This window comes from Sinohyriopsis cumingii, unplaced genomic scaffold (genome assembly GCF_028554795.1).
Source record: "Sinohyriopsis cumingii isolate HCF-2022 unplaced genomic scaffold, ASM2855479v2 utg001747l, whole genome shotgun sequence".
Lineage (NCBI taxonomy): Eukaryota > Metazoa > Mollusca > Bivalvia > Unionida > Unionidae > Sinohyriopsis > Sinohyriopsis cumingii.
The window spans coordinates 837569-859050 of NW_028316043.1; the positions used below are offsets into that span (position 1 = coordinate 837569).

The 21482-nt window shown below is 34.2% G+C and overlaps 1 long non-coding RNA gene across 1 annotated transcript; it reads left to right on the forward strand.

Moving 5' to 3' along the window:
• Positions 1–13098: 13098 nt before the first annotated feature.
• Positions 13099–18442, forward strand: LOC149771654 (uncharacterized). Its single transcript, XR_016418203.1, has 5 exons — positions 13099–13174; positions 13792–13877; positions 14164–14258; positions 16113–16220; positions 18122–18442. It is a non-coding gene; the product is annotated as an uncharacterized LOC149771654 (long non-coding RNA).
• Positions 18443–21482: the final 3040 nt, after the last annotated feature.

Genomic DNA, 21482 nt, shown 5'->3' on the forward strand with positions numbered 1-21482 from the left:
AAAATGTATTGATTTCTAAATCAAATTTATACATGCGTCATGCTTTGTGTTTAATTACCCACGGCATATATTAATATTGTGACTATGAAATGCTATTTGTAAGCTTAGAGATTTTGAGCACATGGAATTACACGTTTTTTTATGTCAGAAATATGCAACTTTATGTGTATATTTTCTCGCACGTTATTTCTTCAGGCGACTATATTCGTCCACACCAATACACCGCCTACACAAGAATTGCAAACGCATGTTAGATTCAGGTGCAACTACTTCACAATTATTGGAATCAACTGATAATCTCTTATTGATAAACTATATGGATAATAATTGATGTGTTAAATGATGAAAAAACTATTTCAAACAGAGTTCATCCAATGATCATACTTTGATATAGTGTACGAGGAAAATATATTATTTTACAACAATAAGCGCTTGTTGCAATTGCAACTAAGTCCTCGGTCACAATATAATCTCTGTTATCACCAATAACGGAAATGTAGGTGTATTTACTCAGATATTTTACATACATACCACTTGTTTGTCAAATAATCTTCATAAATACTATTCAACACAATACATGTAATACGTTGCCAATTCATTTTGATAACGATCCTGGAAAGAGAGGGACATATGACATAATGAACGAGGTAATGAAATTAACGAATATTATGGTACACGGATTTTACAATGTAGTTTCAATGTCAGAATGTTACGCAAATACAAATTCCACATAAATTGATTACTATCAAATCTTACTGTCTAACAATGAAATATCAACTGTTGAAATGGAACACCGTGACACAAAATAGAAATGATTGGAAGGACGTGCAAAAGTAATAAAATTATGCAGGCACTATATTATTGAAAATGTATTAACAGGGATCAAACTAAAATGAACATTCCATGACAATTGGAAAGACTGTAGCTAAGGTCGTATTAAGTCCTCAAAATAAAACTAAGTTTAATAATAGTTATTCCACGTTATATAAACAACGGAAAGATTTTTCGATGCACTGATGTTATAGAATGCAAACGTAATGGAAACACATTGAAATACTTATAAGTACAAGTTGATTGTTTAACGGTATTTCAAATGGGTTCACTATATAGCATTAGCTTTCGATGAAATAGCAGGTTTTGGTGTTGAAGAAAAAATGACATTAAAATAACGTTTACAGATGAAGAAATACAAATACTGAAATAAGTTTGACAGAAGGGGGTAAAATACATTTAATTAAAAACAAACATGTGCTATATTTGAAATAGATATTGAACGACGAACGAATATATGATACAGTAGAAAAGGAAGATCATTTAACAGGACGGTATTTATATCAGCAGAGGTACTAGTTGGCTGAGTGGCCTATAAAGAGCTCGCCTAATTCGAACACTGCCATCTCACCTTTGTCTGCGTGGGTTCGACTCGGTCTATCGCTCGCCTGTACTGAACACTGCCCTCTCACCTCTGTCTGCTGTGTTCGAGTCGGCCTATAAAGCGCTCGGCTCTACCGAACACTGCCATCTTACCTCTGTCTGCGTGGGTTCGAGTAGGCCTATGTGTTTATGTGAGAAAACTGTCAGTAGATCAGTTGATTCTCGTGGATCAGTGGTCCTTACCAATTTTCCCGGTTTCTTCCTCCACCAGATATAATGGTCGTCATGCATAGCCTATTGTGCGCTGCGAAATGGAGTTAAGCTCCAAAACAACAATATTTTAGCTCAGGTACATACTGTTATCCGTATCCTAAATATTACAAACCTTTAAATTAACAATGTCGTTGTACCTGTGGTTAAGCTATTAGGCATGCATTTAGCAATATCCTACAATATTATTTCCATAATGAATTTTCTTATGTAACATTTTATAACTGAAGACTTTAAAAGTCTACAATGGTGTAGTATCAGATAGTATCACCTTCTAACGAACCATACCATTTAAAAGTTGGTAACGGACAGTCTTAAAATTTCAACAGAAATGTTCTAATAGATCATATGAATTACATTAACACAGTTCATCTTAATATGCATATAGTACACGCCCCAACGTTTCTAATAATCATCCTTGTTTACAAGTGTTTGTGATCATAATTTCACTATTATTCGATGATATAGATTTATTGGGATCTATAGGTGATATGTGAAGCATATCATTGGCTGGATGCACTTGAAATATCAAAAACGGTTATTTGAGTCATGAGCTAGCTTGCTTGTTGTATTTCCTTTTAATTTAGTACAAAGTAAATTAAGCTCACTGTATACTGGTATCAAACATCCCATTCCCCACATTGCCTCAAACTTTGTGGTAGCTAGTGTACCTTATTAGTTATTTAACATGCGATCGGATAAACATAGTTCTAGAAATATTATATTTGTTTAGATGAGTAGACACTTTAAAGCATGCAAATTGCTTCAAATTTCCGAGTGTCACTATTTCAAGTTTAATGGTATTCTTGTGCTTCCACACTTGATATCATTTATTAATCTCCATTACTAGCACAGACCTATTTCATTAACCAACACATGAATGTTAAATAAGATCATGGAAAACATGTTATATCTTTTCCGGTCTGGCCTGGTATTTAGAATAAGGTGTTATAAATGGATTGGTTTGAAGCAGGTGGTGATAGAAAGGTCGGATTAAGAAACGACCAATGGATCGGCAAAAAATATACTAGGATTAGTCAATGTAACAACACTGCTAAGTAGATCCTCAACTCAATGGCTCAGGTCTTCATTAAAGAGTTACGTAGCACTGTTAGGTAACGTAGAGCTGGCCTGGGGATATATTTTCCTATCTTATTGTCACCTGTTGTGCTGACATTTAACCGCAATATACACTTGCTAGGTACTGTTGTCAATAAAATGGAGCATTTGAGTAAACATTTATTGGAGCTAGCGACAGGCCGAGGACCTAACACAATAATCTGGAATATAGCTCTTCTCATTGTTTGTTTAGCGTTTACAAATATAAACATTTCAATTGGCATATTGCAATTGCCGCGAGATTCACTGTAAGCCTTTATTGCTTCCCTACCCCTGGACATGATGTGAAACGTTGTAAAAGACTCAAACAACCACTTGTTTTTAAATACTATTTATTAGCCATCTTTGCTCTCTACCATTTGTGAGTTTCAATTGAAATTTTTTTTATCAAACTTTAATTTTACGTTAAATTGTAGTTTTCTCACTTTAACTATTTATTTAAATACTATTAAAATTCAAATTGTCTATGTTGTTTTATTTTGAACATATTTTTAGGTAGAAATTGTCTTGTATGACAACTATATATATTTTAACTGCACTGAAAAATTCATGCATGTAAGAAAGATAGAGCAAGTTTAAATGTGTTGTCTCCAAAACAGTTAGACACACGTCACAATTTCAGTCTGTTCAAGATGATCTTCAGCATTACCTTACTAGCATGGCTGATCAAACTGATATTTCTGTAATTTTGGCACAGCTGGAGATTGCCTTTTTTAGGAAGTGTTATAATCACTGACTGGGTCCATTGTGTTGGCCATTCACCTGTCTGCCAGATCTTGTTGCAGATTTTTGTGAGTAGCTCTTTCAGTGATTCTCCCCCATTCTTGACAAGTTCAGCTGGGATGTTGTCTACTCCAGCTGCCTTCCCATTCTTCAGTGCTCTTATTGCTGACTCCACCTTTTCTTTGAGAATGGGGAAGTTATCATCATTTGAGGAGTCTGGAACTTCAAGCACCTCTGGGTCTCCTGTGGACTGATGGTTGTAGAGTTCTTTGCAATACTCAGTCCATCTTTCTGCAATGTCACTCGCTTCTGTGAGGCATTTCCATTTTTGTCTTGAATGGTACTGACTCTTGGTTGTTTCTGTTTGGTGATGTCTTTCACAATTTGAAATGCCTTTTTGCTGTTATTTTTTATCAGATTGTTCTCCATTTCTGTGCACATTTGTCCAATCCAATTTTCTTTTGCTTTGCTCAAGTTTTTTCTGATAATCTTGTTTATTTCTCGGTATTTCCATGCCCCTGTTGTGTGTCTGGTGTTTTTTAGTTCTCTTCGGGCATCACACAACTTCATAATCTCTTCTGTAACCCAGGGGTTTTTCTTCGGGCGACGGAGACCAATGATGTCCTTGGCAGCTGTTGTCATGACTGTGTTGAAGGTGTCTGTCATCTCATTGACATCGCCATCCATCACAAGGAGTGGAGCAAATTTTCCTCCAGTTGTGGCTTGGAATGACTTGCAGATCTTAGGGTCCTTCAGTTGTTCAAGGTTGAATTTGAGCCTGATGTTCTTTGGCTTGTTAATTTTCTTCAGCCTCACTCGGAAGTTCATAATCACGAGGTCGTGATCAATCCCAATATCAGCACCTGGGAATGTCCTTGTTTTTGCTCTACTGATGCCAGATCGGTAACGGTTTAGAACCAGTATGTAGTCGATCTGGTTGTGATGGGTTCCATTTCGTGAGTGCCATGTGCAGCATCGTGAAACTTTGTGTTGTCCCTGAGTGTTGGCTAGTACCAAGTTGTTGTAGCTTGCGAACTCGAGCAGCCGTCTCCCTCTTTCATTTTTAATTTCATTGCAAGAAGGTCCACAATGTACTTCCCAGTCGTTTAGACCATCTTTGCCAACTTTGGCATTCCAGTCTCCTTGGACGATGAGGATATCTTTCTTACTGACCATGTTTAGAATACCCTGTAGTTTGTTGTAATACTTATCTATTTCGCCATCATTATGATCGGTAGTTGGAGCATAGACTTGGATAATTGTGATGTTAAAGGGAGATGCTTTCAGGCGAATGGAAAAGATTCTGTTAGATATGGGGCAGCATTCAAGCGAAGATCCCTTGATGGCTTTGTTTACAAGGAAGCCTACTCCATTTATGGACTTGTCACACTCTCCACTATAGTATAATATATGCCCATCTTCGGTTTGGTGTTCTCCTAGGGATTTCCATCTAACTTCACATAGTCCCAGAATGTGCCATGTGTAGTGTTCCAGCTCATGTGTCAACTCTTGGAGTCTTCCAATTTGCGCCAGAGTTCTAATGTTCCAGGTGGCGATGGCAATGTCGTCTCTCGCTCTGATTTTATGCATAGTACCAGTAGCACACTTGTCACCTCCGTCCAGGTGGACAACGGCAGGCGCGGTCCTTGTTGACCCTGGCGACGTCCGATCCGGTATTTTAAGCTCAGATTTGTCCAGCATTATCAGCGTGTCTTGGGCAAAAGTCGTCTGGCGAAGCCCATCCCTCTCGAGACCAAGGAGTTGCCAGAAGGGAATGTAGTACATCGTCCAGCTGCCTTAGGGTCTCCACTCCGGATTTTCTTTTGGGGTTTACTCCCTTAGCCTTTGGTTAACCAAAGCCGACCTGCAAGGCAGCAGAAGGCTCGTGGATGGGCGGGTGCGTCCATTTCCCGAGAATATATAGCATCTGCCACTGCCCAGAAATCAGCCCACTACACTACTAAGGCCATTAGCAGCATTTGATCCTGTCTCTATGGATTTCGTACGTACAATCGTGATGAAGAGTCCACCAAAGTCATGTGAGCTTGATCCAAATCCAACATCACTGGTGCTTGAGTGCTTAGATCCAGTATTGCCTTCACTAACTGATGTTATTAATACCTCTCTCTCATCTGGGGCATTCCCATCTTTTTTCAAAACTGCCAATGTAAAGCCTCTGCTGAAGAAACCAACACTAGACCATAACGATTTAAAAAACTACCGCCCAGTTTCTAATCTCCCATTCATTTCAATAATCTTAGAAAAGGTTGTTCTATCCCAGCTTGTATCTCATCTAAATTCAAACGGTCTTTTTAGCAATGTACAATCTGCATATTGCCCTTGCCACAGTACTGAAACTACTCTTCTAAAAGTAGTTAATGACATTCTCTTTGCGTTGGATAGCGGAAAGATTACAGTTCTCACCCTCCTTGATTTGTCTGCATCATTTGACACAATAGACCATGATAAATTACTTCACCGTCTCCAGCATGTATTTGGCATTCATGATACAGCCTTACTCTGGTTTAAGTCCTACTTGGTCAACAGGACACCAATTGTATCTGCAAATGGAATACACTCCAGCCCAGTTGATCTATGTTGTGGTCTTCCACAGGGGTCTGTTCATGGACCTGTTCTCTTCATTCTGTACACTCAGTCGCCCTCAAGTGTCATAGATCATGATCCAGTGTCTCGCCAATTGTACGCTGATGACACACAAATATACAAATCTAGCCACCCAACTGAAGTTGATGCTACCATCCAAGGTGTAGAGAGGCGCATTTCTGATGTGAAGTCATGGATGACTTGTAACAAGCTGCAGATAAATGATGATAAAGCTGAGGCCATTCTGATCATACCACGAAGACTTTCTCATTCACATCCTTTACCTCAAACAATAAATATCATCAACGCCAACATTAAATTCACACAATCAGTACGAAACCTAGGTGTTACTCCGGACAGTACTCTCACATTGCACTAACATATCATGAACATATACAAGGCTGCATATCTTGAGCTGAGACGCATTAAAAACAATTCGCAAATATCTTTCAGTTGATGCCACTAAAACACTTGTGTGTTCATTAGTACTTTCAAGACTGGACTATTGTAACTCAATTATGTCTGGTTCATCTCAATGTCTACTTCAGAAACTTCAAAAAGTTCAAAACACAGCTGCTCGGATCATACTTAGAGTACCACGATCAGAGCACACCTCCCCGCTGCTCTGCACCCTACACTGGATATCCATTCGATCCAGAATCAAACACAAAATCTGTTCTCTGTGGTACATTTCACTGTCGGACTCTAGTCCAACATACCTATCTGACCTCACCCATGTATACACACCAGCAATATACTTACGCTCCTCTTCTGACAATCGTATACTCATTATTACCACTATGAAAACACAGTCATATGGACATCGTTCTTTTGCATACCAGGGCCCAGCAACGTGGAATGAATTGCCCACTGAACTTAAACACAAAGACACAGTGATCACATTCAAGAGTGCTCTCAAAACGCACTTATTTCTACTGCAAGAACAAACTTAAAGACCTAATAATGGTTCCTACCTGAAATATTCTCAGCATGTTTTTTATGTTTAAATGTTTTTCTAATTTCATGTTGCTTGTTTTTGTAATAATATTATTATTTTTTTTTATCTTATAGGTGTTGTTTAATGTTGTAAAGCGCTTAGAGCTTCTGAAGATTAGGGGCTATACAAATTCCTCATTATTATCATTATTATTATTTGGCCTATATCGTTATGTGAGAAAACTGTCGCATCAGTTGATTCCCGTGGATCGGTGGTTCTTATTATTGAAGACTTTGAAAGTCTACGATGTTGTAGTATCAGCTAGTATCACATAACGAACCATACCATTTAATAATTGGTAACGGACAGTCTCAAAGTTGCAATTGAAATGTTCCAGGAGATTATATGATCATAATAAACACATGCTACATGCCCCACAGTTTCTAATAATAATCCTTGTTTACGAGTGTTTGTGATCATAATTTCACTATTAATCAATGATATATATTTTTGGTATCTATAGCTGATGTGTGAAGCACATCATTGGGTGGATGCACTTGAAATATCCAAAACTGTTATTCAAGTCATGAGCTAGCTTGCTTGTTGTAATTTCTTTTAAAATAGTACAATGTAAAATAAGCTCACTGTATACTGGTATCAAACATCCCTTTCCTCACATTGCCTCCAACTTTTTCGTAGCTAGTGTACCTTATTAGTTATTTAGCATGCGATCGGATAAACTTAGCTCTAGAAACATTGTATTTTTTTAATGAATAGACACCTTAATACATGCATATTGCTTCACATTTCCTAGTGTCACTCTCTCAGGGTTAATGTTATTCTTGTGCTTGCACCCTTGACATAATGTATTAATCTCCATTACCAGCACAGACCTATTTCGTTTACCTACACCTGAATGTTGCATAAGATTATAGAAAACATGTTATGTCTTTTCAGGTCTGGCCTGGTATTTAGAACAAGGTCGAATAGTTGGATTGGCCAAAGCATGTGAGCATAGAAAGGTCTCATTAAGGTGATATAAATGTCTCATTAAAAAATATCCAATAGATTGTCCTAAATATACCAGGTCTTCATTAAAGAGTTACGCAGCACTGTTAGGTAAGGTAGAGCTTGCCTGGGGATATATTTTCCTACTATGTTGTCACCTGTTGTGATGACATTAAAACGCGATGTACACTTGTTAGGTACTGGTGTCAATACAATGAGTCCACAATTATTATGTCTAGGTACATGCTGAAACCTTACACAAGAAATCTGGAATATAGCTCATCTCATTGTTTCCATTCACTACCAACTATAATAGTAACATTCAGGTGTAGAGTCTCCTCTCTTATTTAGCAGGTGACGAATGACTTAGATGTAGACTTATTTGTTGTTCATATTTTGTTAGATCCAAATTAAATAGATATGGGGAAATTACATCTGATCCCTTTTCTTTATATATCGTTAGAAACTTTTTCCCTCCCTAAACTGTATAGTCTCTACTGTAGTCTTTACTTCCATCTTCTCAACAGTTAACACATAACTGTTTATTAACAATTGCTGAAAGCCATACAAGCAGATGTGTTCCTCATATAATCATCCTATAATAACACATCAATAACTACCTGATCCATAACAAAAAGTGTAATAATCTGGAGGCAAAATATCAACTCGAAATATGTGTTCATACGTTTTGAATAAAAGCCTTATTCTGACTTTATAGATAATTTCTCTGATACAGTTTAAACAGTATCCCAAATTTCTAATTGCATTCGGCGCAGCAATACATACATTATGAGTATCAGGCCCACACATACGATACACTGTTGCATTTATTTTAAAAATTAAATGTTCAGATTTCTAAAATTACAATTGGTAAGACAAATTAAAAATTGTAATGTTTCGTTTAATTATTTTATTCTAAAGTCATTATACTCAACCTATCACAACTTCATGTTTCTACCTTTAATGCTAAACGTGGGATTACAATTTAAATGTTTTTGGCAAAGTGAATGAAAGGCCGTATATGACAGTTATATGACCTGTATATTTCGTACATTTGTTTGTCAGTATTGACCTTTCTGGTGTGTCAAATTCCTAATGAATATTAGGTTAATGTAAAATGGATTCAAAGGTAAACTGACGGTGATATTCCTTCTATTGGTTTACAGGCAGTTTTCGAAAAGCTGTACTGTACATAAAACGTTTAGTTGGTCACCGATTGCACTTGATAACCAGATGTACTGCCACATTGCTCAACGTGCACTCTTGCCATAATACATACAGAAAACTTCACTATCGTACTCGTACTTATTCTACGAAAGGAACAATTTCCATTAAATTAGTAGCAAAGTTGAATAAATCTAAAATCTAAAGTGACTTAATCTAAAAATAACTAAATCTAACACGTGCATCAAACTTACAGGGAAAAAGGATCTAACATAGTCGTACTTGTTATCGCTACTATCTGTCTTGTAAACCATGCTGACACTTTCACCCGCGGAATCCATGTTCAAATTGACAAGAGACATGTGGTTTTCACTAAAAGACTTCTAATGATGTATACATCTTCCTGAACAAAAACTGTGCCAACCATGTCAGCTCTTTTGAAAATATTGTTTTCGATGAAGACTGTTCTTATCTTGAATTCCTGAAATTTGTGTGGCTCAATCGACGAACTCCTGCTATTAAAATGACATAAATTATTCAGTGTTAAGACTTTCGAGGAATACCGCTATTATGAAATAATTTTAAATTTACTTTGTGATAAATCCAATGAAGTAATCAAACAATGTGCCTAACAAATCACAAACAATTTTTAAGATTTTTATGAAATTTGGTATTTCACCTAGAAATGTCGAATTCATTTACTGTGATGACAAATTAAATATTGGAATAGCTTATACTTTTGGTAAATCCTTTATCGCAAAACAGATAATGGAAGGGCATGCTAAAAAGTAGACATTTTCCTGCAAAATAAGTTTATAAATTTACAGACTTAAACCACTGATAAAATGTTAGTGTTGCTAAGCTTAGGAATGTATTCCTGGTAAATTCACTGAAATAATACATTTATATTTACAAAACAATATTAGTGGTGAAGAAGACAATATAACATGACGTTATCTATTAAGAGCTACAGCGCACAACAGTGATTTCAAAAATGTCTCGTTACATTGTGAAACATTGGTTAAATATAGTCAAGAATGGAATTACATCAAGTTTGGATTAATCAAAATGTTTGCATCACTGGCCTATTTCTGAAGATTTCTATTATAGATTTAATTATTGTACCGATAATTAGATTGATCGTCTCAAGAACAATAGGCGAGAGTTACTTTATGTAAATATTACTATATTTTACTCCAGTCTTGGAGTAACATTTTGTCATTGACAATGTGAACACTGAATTAAAATTTCATTAGACGTTTACACATAACCCCTACGGAGACCATGTGCTTCTAGGTTACTTGACGCAAGTTCAGATTTTTTTTCTTCTAATTCTCTCATTCCATATTCCCGTATTATATTCCTTATGCGAGAGAGAGAGAGAGAGAGAGAAAGAGAGAGAGAGAGGAATGTCCAAAACAGAGATTATTCCGTGTCGATGCAATTCTGCACATCTTTAATTCATTTAGTAAGGGAATATTGTTTTTATCACTATTTTTGTTACAACGCTAATGATTAATCAGTGAAAATGATATCACATAGAGAATATATAAACGATAGCCTAATGTTGAAATATAGCCTAATGTTGAAACAATATTATATATTCGTATTAATGCGTCAAGGGCGTATATAAATTTGACATATCAGTACATGTGTATATCAAATTGTTTTATTCCAACTTGTTATTATATTTTATATTTTTGATTTAAACTAAAATTATTTCTATATTTCTATCGTACACTTTCATAATTCAAAACCTTTTCGACAGTGAATGAACTTTTCCTATATCTACTCGCATTCCCTCTAAAGGTGGAGTCATAAGTTCATTATAAACATGTTTACGACACAATTAGGAACATTCCCCGGGGGAATGGGGTTAGAAGGTTATAGTCGATATGCACATAAAAGCCCTACCTAAATTCAATTGTACATTCGTATATATAGACCAAAACAGTTGCGAAACGTTCAGTTGTTCGAGTTCTGGTTTGGGAAAAGCTTCAGAGATCACGTCTACAGTACACATTGAGACAGGTTATAATACCTCTTTCTTCATCCTCTCTCTACGTTAATCTTTCAATATAATGATCCTTACACACACACACACACACACACACACACACACACACACACACACACATATATATATATATATATATATATATATATATATATATATCTTGATTTTATATATGTGACGAGTGTCGGCAATCCATGCAAATTATTACCTGATACAAATGTCCATAAGACGTTTATTTAAACTCTCAAGGCTCAGAAACCGTTTCTGTACAAATGCTTTCATGGGATATTGATACCCTTGATGGTCTCATCGAATAATATCATAGTTCAGGTTCTTGTAGAAACCGGATGCTTGAGAATTCTTATCTAATTTTAATGGATGATGACATCTTGCAGTAACTGAAAGTTTGTCTTGGAAAGAACGATGTCATTTTGTAACGAAACAATTGATCTTGTCTTGGGAATTAAGATATATGTGTTAAATTCGCTGAAAAGGTTTATGATGAGGATATAGAAGGAGATGTTTGCAAAGGCCTTTTTTCGATGCTAGGTTTAGTGATATTTTTTCTTCTTCATTTGGTCTCATTCAGAAGAAGAACTTAATAGGTTGCTTAGCTTCGTTAATTACGCTTCATTGATTAAAATTAAAATTAAGGTTAGTAAAGAAATTGTAGACTCCTCATTTGTAGGAAAGAGAATGGAAAATAACTTAGTGAGTTGTTTCTTTGGTAACCGCGTATACTTATTGATCTTTTATTTATGCAGGTTACTTTTTTCTGTTTTATGCCGAACCACTTTTCTTTGGCTTATGTCGCTAAAAGATCCATGTTGACTTTTCTTCTTTGATTTTGTGTAAATATTTCTAACTACTTTATCTTTCCTTTTATGGTTAATGGAGATACGATAACTATGATGTCCTTCTCCAGAGTCCTTGTACGTTTCCACCTCTTCTTTATTATCCGACCAACTGACTTTGTCTTCGAAAGCGTGTAAACTTTTTTATGTTTGTATTGAGATTTTTTGGTACTTGTGTATTCTCATCGTAATATCTGTCCATTCTGCTACGTGGATTAGAAGTAGCTGATCAGTTTAAGAGTTTATCCTTTCACTAGTTGTTTTACTTATTTACTTTATTCGATAATTGTGAGTTTATTAGTCAGTCATTGAATATTCATGATGTTATTGAATAGTAAACACTAGAGAATTGTGCATGACGTCCAAACTCTGCATGATAAACAAGTATACTGAAGAAGGAATCGCAAAATACTATTATGTATAATTCCCATTTACTAAGCATTTACTATTCATTCATTCACTCAAGTGAAAACATATTCGTATTTTATTCAGAAGCTTAACCACCCGGAATATATTAAGGTCTTTCTGTTATGCTCTTCCAGAACTGCGGTTGTTGAATAAGGTTATCTCTTGTTCGCTGTAAAGACGTAGTCAACGTACTTTAAACAAAATATGACTCACCAAATAGACAGAGAAATATAAAAATCTCGATTGTATTTTCAGTACATCATCCGTCATGCACTTTTGTGATTGGGTAGTTTACTTGTAATATGATTGCCACAGGTAAACATATTTTGACGTTAAGGCACCGTCTTAATGTGGCAAATTAACGAAGGATATCTAAAATAAAATATTACAAACGCATGGTTTATCTAGTTCTATGACCGTTTTATTTTCAGTACAGTGTTTGAAAATCTAAAATATTACAGATAAACAATTTATTAAAATAATATGAATCACTACTTGGAGTATTTTCGTGTTGAAGCTGCTTGGTGATGTGACAGATATACTGTGGTTATCTAAACTAGAAATTTACAAAATCAAAATTTATACATTTATATCAGTGTCGCATTCTCTGTTCTAGGAAATGAAGTCGTTTGGTTTAGCTGCAGTCTTCGTACTTGCCCTCGTCATATCGAATGTACTGTCTGATTGTCCGGAAGGGTAATGGCATATACTTTATATGTAGTATCGTAATCACTCCATTTCAGTGTGTACCTGAGTACATAAATAACTCAGATATTATATGACTGCACCCATATATCACATTTGCTATAGACGTGCCCAACGTTCCCTACCATAGGTTATATCTCGGTACAAAATGTATTCAGAATGTTATTACGGTTCCTTTTATGAACATAGATTGAAGATATAAAGTATTTGGTCACTTGGCAAAAGCAGAATACATGTATGAAACGACAGGTAATTTCTTTAAAAACACCTTTAGTAATCTGAAACTAAAGCATCAAATATGTTACAAAATAATTGTCAAAGAGTACTTGTTCCTTCGATAATTTAAATTTATGGATTCTCTGGAGGAACGGAAACAATGCAAAGTTGGCTATTTCGACTGATTTCCATACTTAAAGTTGTTTTTTTTTTTTTGCATTTTCAGCAGCGAAATTAAAGACGTTGAGATGAGTTTCTGAATATATATCCGAGATATACAGATATATATCCATTAGTATTCTTACGTTAATAGTAAATCGGTAGCTTAAATCCGTGATGACCATATATCATTTACATAATTCAAAGTCTAATATACCTTTTACCCTTTTCAGAGGTTGCGAATGTAGTGAATTTTGTGTTGACAGCAGCAACAAATGGTGCAACAATGACACTGACGCAGACTGCTCGTGCAAGAAAGGTTGTTTTGATAGTTACATCTTTCTATTGTTCCCTTCCGTTTTTTCCAGAAGATTATTATAGTTCTGGTCATTTAAAACATTCTACTACTAAAGCTTTTCCTCTGATGTATCAGTTAATATTTTTCTATTTTACTACTCCTGCTGCTACTGAGACTGATTTAATACTAATATTTCCACTTCTGTTCTTGATTATTAGTTACATCACTGTAACAATCACTAACAATACCAGCAAAGTCATCATAGTAAACATCATTATCCTATTAATCTTCGTTACCAATTTTACAGGCTGCATGATATATGACAGCCTTCTGGAGCCCGACGAGACTAAGGATATCTACTGCAATACAATCAGTTGCTCAAGAGAGGGTGTCTCGTCAAGTGTAAGTAAAACCTATGTTTAGTTATTCTTGGCATGCAGAATTGTAAAATGAGCACACTCTATGACTCATCTACAATCACATTATATAAGTGTGTTTTAACTGTGTTGTGGAAATATTAGTGAACAAAAACAGTTGATCTTAAGTTGTGCACTTTAAGTGTCAATGGCTGTAGAATTGGTTTAAGCTCTGTAGTGTGTCAAATGATGAATATAAACTGGATTTGCTGTTAAGCAGTACCGTGTCTTGTCAGCGAAAGAATGCAGAAAGAGATTGGTTTTAAGCTTGACAAAGTAGGTGTGGACCGACCAATTGATTGTGGGATTGGTCTAATGCTATAGCGTGTAAGTGCAGATTGACGTATGGATTACGGGATTGGTCTTAAGCTATGCAGTGTAAGTGTATGTAGATCAGTTGATTATGGGAATGGTCTTTTGAAATGTATGTCAACACATCAATCTACATGCTATATTGACATATTATATACACAACATTTACATTATTTGGTCATTATAGCGTATCATTGGAAACATTAAATATTCAATGTGTTCCCTGGCAACGGATTAGTTCGGGAAAGTGATTCCATTTATCCTTATTTAAACATTGAATTTGTGACTTCGTGTTGGGTCTACCAACCTATATACTTTCCTATGGTGTTTGTTTTGGATCTGCTTTAGGGTCAGTATTTATTATGTTATACATATTTGATTTAATTTTTATCTGATTTAGCTGTAAGTTTTAAATATTTTTATTTTTTTTATTTCATTATGTCGCAATAACTTGACTTCGAACTTGATACTTTTTCAACTAAATAGTTTGATATTGACTGTTCATGTGTGTAAATATATAAAGCTGACCCAGTTTCCGACCTTATTTCAAAATTAGTAACAGTCATGTCAACAAGTATTTCTTTTAATTCAATTTTATTGTAAGAATATTAATACCGAGATCGAGGCTGTGTTGGCTAAATGACCCTCGACGTGTAAATAGTTTTAGAGAAGTAAACAACTTTTTCGCGGAGTAAAATGATTGGTTGTTATCAATGTGATACTGGGGCTAAGTGACTTTTTTGGTATGTAAATATGATCACGTTATGTCGTTTACTTCTGTTGTAGCCAGTTTTCGAATTACATGTTAATTTTTCTTTAGATTATTTGTATTGTAAAAGATTAATTCGTTTCCCTGGAAATATTTGTGTGCTCATACAGAATTCTTAAACAAGGTCATTTCCTAAAAATTGTATTCGGATTTCCAACACCGGAGTGTTACTTTTTGAATTTCTACAAGGACCTGCAGACCACAACATAATACAGGATGCAGCATACGTTAACGCCTTCCATCTTGGATTCTTCGTCGGGACGCGAACTTGATTTCATTATAACACTTCAATATTAGGATTTCTTAAATTTTGCTTGTGGGTTATTTTCGGATCATTTTTTTATTTGATTCTTAAACCGTAAATTCTTATTTTTCTTTTTAACAGTATTTTTCCTGCCTAAACATGTGACATAAGAATTAGGACAACTTCTACTTTTCATGTATTCATTACATTAGAGATTCATGTAGAATAAACGTGAATGTGGACAAGCGTTACAATCACTATCTCATTTAAGAATTACATCTTCTCCTTTAAGCAGAAATGTTGTAAAAGGTTGGACCGCACCTTTCTGTGTGAGTTTCAAACTATTAGTATCGTGGAATGGCTAGTGTCATAGTGCTTACAGTGGCTTTCTGGCTTAGGTAAAACAAAAGAATCGCGCTATACCTGTCCGTCGTTGTTGTATGTGTTTTGTGGACCTCTTTGCGTCAATCTTTCTTACTGAAACACGGAATGAAAGATGGTATATTTAATTTTAGAGTACCTCGAATTATTGGTGTAAGCCTGAAGGTCTTCAAGCTGATGTCAACTACCCATCCGATTGGTATAATGAGCCAAACTGCAAAGACTACTCCTCGACTTAACAGGTAATGTGGCAGAAAGATAGATCTTTAAAGTGTTTTGACCGGGCTAATCGCCGTGTCAGAGATATGTATGATACACTGAGATGAAAGTTCAATTCGAACAAATTTTCAAAGACAATATATTTAAATTAGGAAGCAATTTAAACAAAACCTAGTATGTTAATACATGTGAAATCTCATTTTGTTCGATCGACAATTTCGTGATCAACTGGCATTATTTGAGTATGTTTTGAAACACATGTAGCATTTTAATAGACTACACAATCCATTGTCAGACTTTATAAGCGCTTGTTTCCAATCAAATGATAAAATGTGATTTGCGTTTGACAATATCGTTTGAGTAAATTGAATGTTTACACGTACCGCAAACACAAGCAAGAAAAGCATCGAGATCTGATGTTTGTTCAAGATTGCCTGATGGTTTGGCTGAATATGTCATGTATATACTATGGTCTACACAGCCACTTTGAATAAACAGATTGGAATATTATGTAAATCATCAGATGCAGGATACAGACGAAATAGTAAATCTTTACACACACACACACACACACATATGAATAACCCTAACTCTAACCCTTTACACATTCACACACAGACACACACACACACACACACACACACACACACACACACATATGGTACTAGGACAAAATGGTAGCGGACAAAATGATACGGACAAATTCAAAATGGTATCGGACAAATTGGTATAGATTAAATGGTACAAACAAAATGGTACGACTTAAATTTTATAAATACGAAAAACACAAACAAGGTTTTACTAAATGACATTAATAGGCTCCTATTGTGAACTGACCATAGATGATTCATAATAATTACCTAAACAAACAAAAAAATTTAATTTTAAAATAAAAAAGCTATATCAGGATATATATATATATATATATATATATATATATATATATATATATATATATATATATATATATATATATATATACATATATATATGTTTGTATATCTTATTTCGGATTACACTGGGCAGTGCATCATTACCTTAATGTTGCACTTGCTACATTTTTATTTGATTACCTATATACATAAAACTCACTTATTTTAACTTTTACTTTTTTTATAACTTACCTGTTGGAGATAAGCGTGTGTACCAGCGGATAAAGAATTTTCGAATAGAATCTTTTAGAGTGTGCATTTTGTATTTAATTACTTGCATACGTATTTTTATTTAATAATTTAATCTAATTTGATGGTGTCCAATATATGTAAATTATCTACCTATGGACCATTGGTTTCAAAATTAAATGTGTTTATAAATATAAAAAAGGTCATTGAAACTACCACAGTCAGCAGCTGATTAAAATAATCAACCACAAATCAGTTAATCTGATCTGATTTCAAGATATCAAAATTGAGTTCATTTGTTGCACTAACATTTTAAGCTGACAATGGAATAAAGAACATGCTAACGAATGTAATGATTGTGATGTTATTGTTCATAGCATATAAAGTATAATTAACAAGGTGTAGTATTTCAGAAATGTATATAGAAATGTAGCTAATGTTTATATTAATTTTTGATTTGTATGAGTCTTTAGGTGATCCATTAAAGGATTTGGTCTCTTTTCGATGTCTGTACGTCCCCCTGTTTAGACCAAAACAGAAACATGTATTGCTCAAGCACATTAAACTTGTATTAAATACTATTCGTCGAGTGTTTTTCATTTTAAAATAGTCTTGTACATATTTCATACTTCTTAATATAAACGCAGCACTATTTTGAATGAGTCGTTGATAGTGAATTGTATGCCTCGATTTGTGTATTTGCCAACCAGCTTGATATTAATGGTATCAAACAGAAAGATATGTTCCCGTTTTTCAATGTACGAAGCTGCAATATGAGACATATTTTTGTATTCACATTTCAGTTGAATGTCTGATCTGAAGAGTAAGATTTGAGACTGTCCACCAATTTACAACAATTAAACAGATGTGGACAATTTAACAATCTCCCCAACGGCAAGAGATGTGTTAGTTAGACCATTAAGTATGTGTGCCACCAGCTTTTAACGGCGAAACGTCTTTTTGCGGGTACTACAAAATTTGCTGAATATAGAAGATCAACTTCTGCATCCTTGTTTTAACATCAATGTTATATTTTATAGTTTTGCCGAATTAGGACTTATATTTTGAACAATATCTTTGATTATTATGACTTTGATATTATCAAATTAAAGATCTTCTCTCAGGCCCTGTGTTTGTTCGTTTAATAAAGCGTAGATTAGTCGTCCTTTCAAATATTTTCTAACAGGATTTACTGACCTTTGGAACTCTTTTTATGAAAGATGAATACCGTTCTTATACAGAAACATATTGGTCTCAAAATGTATATTGTAATGTAAAGACATTTGTTTTCACATTTAATGGCTGTCAAAATGAAAAAGGAATTGCTTGCTTGTCCTTTTTAAAGGGATTTTAAAATTTATACACACAATATCAAGTTTAATAAAAAGAAGCACAAGAAGCTGTAAAGTGAATCATGTTTTGCTAGTAAACGTACTAGTAACAATACTACATGGTTATTTCCTAAACATATGTGTTAACAATACCCTATTTCCCACCACTGATTTTGTGATCTCTAAAACCTGATGTAGTAACAATAATACAAAGCTCTCCACCAAGCCGAAATAGTAACAATACCCTAATTCTATGCACTGATTTGTTTTCTTTAATACCTGGTGTAGTAACAATGCTACATAGCTCTCCACCAAACTCATCTAGTAACAATACCCTATTTCTAGGCACTGATTTGTTTTCTTCAAATTCTGATGTAGTAACAATACTACTTAACTATCCCACAAACACATGTAGTAACAATGCCATATTTCCAGTCACTAATTTCATGATCTCCAAAGCCAGATGTAGTAGCAATACTACATAGCTCTCCCCCAAACCCATGTAGTAACAATACCCTATTTCTAGGCACTGGTTTTGTGATTTCTAAACCTGATGTAGTAACAATACTACATTGCTCTCCTATGCCATAATATTACTTGCTAATGTAGCATCTCTACATTGTTAAACTTGAAATCCCTTTTTGATAATGCTTTTCTAAGGTAACTGCATTGTTCTGAAGCTGTCATCATCAAGCCTGTTTTAATATTATGGCCAGTAATACATTCTTGTTGGAATAGCGGAAGGTGCTACAATATATCCAGTATATTGAAGTATACAACATTTTAATCATCATAAAATATAAATAATTTCAACAGTAACGTAAGGCACAATTTCATTCTCATGTAATAGAATTAAAACGACGGTAGCATCTCATTCAGTTATTTGTGGTAGTTCTTCCATATAAGGCAGATATTGAGGTAATTATTTCATTAGGATACTGTTTGAGTTTCATATAAATTCTGTTCTACTCTTCCATCGATCTCTTTTCAACATATGGCCTACATACAGAGACATTGTCTCCACTAATACAGTGTTTTCCTCATTAGTTTTCTGAAAAGATAAAATACTTCATTTGAAAACATTGCAGACACTAGCATGGAAATTTTGTTAATACTATTTTGATCCACCATGCACACCTCATACAAATATTCTAACCATATACTCTCAATATCTGAATCAATGATCTTCAATAATTTAAAACACCCGATTTTATCTTTAGAGTAATTACTATAGATAATATAATTGGAATGCTATATATAACTGTCAGGTAGAAAATTGCAATAAATAGACAAGTTTTATCGAGTTTCCATTCTCAGATATCTATAAAGAAAAAAATATTATCCTATACAATCTGAATGCTGCAAGTGATAAGTATTCTAAGAAACTATTACCCAAACTGTACTTACATCTGCCTCTCATTATGAACATACATTAATCTCTTCAAGCTCATTCTTTTGCCTTGATCTCTTGTCTTCTATAACTCCCATTCAGTGTGAACAAAAGTACTACATTTGGAGAATGAATTGGTCTGAAATCAGAGATTAGGTGTGAAATACATATAAACTTGAATTAGGTCATACTTATCCACCTCCATAAATATTGTCTGATCCAGTGCCCAACATTGCATCTATTTGTTTTTTTCAAATCCAGTCAGGGTATGCATGCATGGTTATGGTTTAGAGATATTGATACTGGACATAAGGGAGAGTCCCCTGCTCCAAGTGTATGATGCAAGGCCCATGTACAGAGACATATGAATATATCTCTTTATGAATGTTAATTGTATACATGAACAAGGATCCGGGATCTCATGAGATTTATACTAAGGCACTTACAGTTTTAAACAAATATAAAATTATGGTGATCGCTTAACTCTTAAGAAGCAAGATATTATCTGTGTTAGACTTCTTAATTAGAAGTGACCCACTTTGAAAATGACATCCAGATGATCTCAAAATGCAAAGAATTGACAAAGGAAACAAAATGAATGAAACTAAAATTCAACAGCATGAAAGTTTAATGAAAAGTGAGCTTCTCACATCTTTAACAACTGATGATCAGCATAATAAGTACAACCAAAATTCCACGTTGTCAGCTAAAAAAAATGATATATATCATGATAATGATAGCTACAGTTGTTACGATGATAATTACAAGAAGCAATTAAATATAATGAAGCTATTATTATTATTACTATTATTATTATTATTATTATTATTATTATTATTATTATTATTATTATTACTGTTATTATTTCCTAATATAAAGACGGTACATTTTAAGCCAAAATTGACATTAATTTGTCATAAACTTAAAACATTTTTTTTTTTGAATTTTGAAAGAAGACGAGAAAGTTTCACCATACGCAGAGTGGTGTATTGGACACAAAACATAATGAATACTGTATTTATGATATACATCAGTATCATTAATCACAAATACAATCAGTATTTATATTTTGTAACTGCAAGGATAACAAATTGTGATAATTTCATATCTCACATATTTTTACTAAAACCTAACTTGGATGTATGTAGAGACTCAGAGTGTACTAACATAAATTTCTAATGCCACTGTGTCACAGAAATTGGTTATTAATGTTCAGCAAGTTTATTGATCTGGTGAAGTTAAGTAATTATTTTTCACACCTGCATGGTATTTAGGTGCAAACATTAAAGGATTGTGTTTTTAAATACATCATTACTTTATGTATGAGCTAATATTCAAAAGTTTAAAACCTTGATATAAATGTTTTAAATGTCTCTAAAATATGACCTTTAAAACTGTGTATGGTTATAGGGTCCTCTCAACAGCACACATACTTAATGGTCT